The sequence below is a fragment of the Mycetomoellerius zeteki genome, unplaced genomic scaffold (genome assembly GCF_001594055.1).
Source record: "Mycetomoellerius zeteki isolate Tzet28-1 unplaced genomic scaffold, Tzet1.0 scaffold593, whole genome shotgun sequence".
NCBI classification, from domain to species: Eukaryota; Metazoa; Arthropoda; class Insecta; order Hymenoptera; family Formicidae; genus Mycetomoellerius; species Mycetomoellerius zeteki.
The window spans coordinates 22,665-25,261 of NW_017257603.1; positions in this window are offsets into that span (position 1 = coordinate 22,665).

Below are 2,597 nucleotides of genomic sequence, written 5' to 3' on the forward strand. Positions count from 1 at the left end.
CTTATTAATTAACAAAGGATGATTTAATTATTCTTACTAATTATTTTTCTACTAAAATATTTCTTTATAAAAATTACAATAATTTCTTAATTGTATTTCAACCAAACTTTTATCATAAAACTTTTTTCTTGATGAAATGTATGAAACGTATGAAATGATATTTTATATGCTTTTTCTAAATTTAATTGTTCTTCCAATTTTCGCTCGTGATGATTGGTATTTTTACAATCAATTACAGCGCACATGGGCATATTAAATATGATTTTTTCGATGTAAAATATTATATTGTAATTAAACAATAACAAAACACAACCACATAATCACATTTAACATAATGATTGACAATTCTTGAATAAGTTCTCACTTTTGCCGAAAGGGCGCGCAACTAGTGAGGGTAATGGATACCATTTCTTTGCCCCTGACGGTTTCACAACTTGCCCCGCAAGAATAAACTGTATCCCTACTTTCCTATATCCGTGGCATCACTGCTTTGGGCCTGGGTAAGGCCGGAATCGGACTACGCATTGAAGATTGAGGTTGAAGATTGAAGATTGAAATTTGACCAATAAGGACATAGAAATTTTAGCTTCTTTCGTTTCGATTGGTCAAATTTGAATTTTTCAATCATCAATTTCGATCTTCAATACGTAGTCTGATTCCGGCCTAAGACTCAGTGTTGCCAGATTGGGGGATTTCCCCCTAGTTCTAGGGGGGCTTTTACCTTACAGGGGGAAATCTGGGGGGCAAAAATGTTTAGGAGGAAATCTGGGGTTTTTTCGATCATTTGTCGAGGTGAAATAATAAATACTGACGAAATGGAACGGAAGGATTGGAAGGAACCAATCAAATCAGATTTTGATTGTTTACCTTTGTCTAACCTACGGTATAACACGAAAGAGAACTACTAAAAGCCACTGTCACCAAGCTCAATTAATTTAACTGGGCCAATTAATCCATCGGAATTGATCAATCTGTCAATTCTTCAAACAAAATGACAAATGCGATTGGTCAATTCCGATGGACTAACTGGCCTAGTTAGATCAACTGAGCTTTGTGATAGTGACCCTAAGTCATAGATATTACCTACTGGATCATGGACATTGGCTACGTAGTTCAATAATAAAATACTCAATGCAGCTGGGCAACAGCGATATGGACATATCTGTTGTTACGTCTTAGGAAGATCCGACCGCTTCCCGGTTTTTATCTAACCTGAGGCTATGGGTGGGATACGGAATTCGCGATTCCGGGTATTGAACCAAGCTACGATTGATTTTGTCCAATGTACTGATTGGTTAAATACGAGCACTTGATATGGCGATTATTGTCGATTCTGAGTCGTTCGACGGTTGCTCCCCCGTTCCTCTCAAATATATTAAGAATCTTTCTAGAATTCCTGGGCACTCGGAGCAACCTACGAGCGCGCGCAGCGTGACGAGTATTAAGGAGCACACGTGACAAGTTTCAAACCGCTCAGGGAGACCGAGGTGAACATAATGCCGCAAAACTCCGAAATAATTCTCTTTTTCGTCGATGGGTAAAGAAGTATAACATTCGGTACATCTGATTATCCCGCTCTCCTTATGCTGATAAAACAGGGCGGATACGCACCTAACGCTATGGAGCCATGCGACGTAAGGATTAACTGCTAGGAGTCGAGGATCAATAGGGGCGCGCGAACGCGGGGACACCGGACACATGCTATGCGGTTCATCCGCGGCAAGTTCTCAGTTAACGGAGAATGAAATGAAACTTTCTTACCTTTAGATGTTCGAATGGGCGTCCCCTGGTGTTTCCAAATGTCAAAGGAAGTGGATGATCGGTGCAACAGGCCTCTGCAGCTCCCCAAGGTGGATCAATTGTTGGTTCAGGGTCCTGCTAACAGGCAGTTTTCTCTCTCTCTCTCTCTCTCACTAGTACAAGTGGTCACTCCCAGAATGTTCGATAGCGACTAATTATATTGCGCGAAGTTATTGAGGAGATGGAGGCATCCACAAAGTGTTTAGTCGAGTTAAATTATTTAAGTGTATATTTTATAATAAGGGCAAACGAGCCAACTACAATATAAGATCTTTAATAAACGTATATACAGGGTGTTTCCAAATTAAATGGCAAAACTTCGGGAGCGTGTAGAGGAGTAAAAAACTAAGAAAAAAAGTCCTATAGACATATGCTCGTTTTTGCTCCGTTTCAGAGAAATCGAAAAAAAATGTTTACATTTCTTGCCATATCTAGCACCGACATATTTGATTACATTTTCCACTTTCTGTTATGAATTTGTCAGTCGCTCTTTGAAAGCCTTTAACAGTAGATGAATTTTGTCTTTTGCAATATGCCGCGTACGTATTCTAATAGTGAATATGCTGATATGGTTTTTGTATACGGTTTCTGCAACGGTAATGCTTTAAAGGCGGTGCGAGAATATGCACGACGATTTCCAAACAGAAGAGTGCCAAACCGAAGAGTGTTTATGTTGACATTTAATAGATTGCGAGAGACTGGAACATTTTCAATTCGACAAGAAAACAACCGATTTCAAGCAGCGTTACGAAGAGATTTGCAGGCAGGGAATCGTATTTTACAACATTTTGACAATC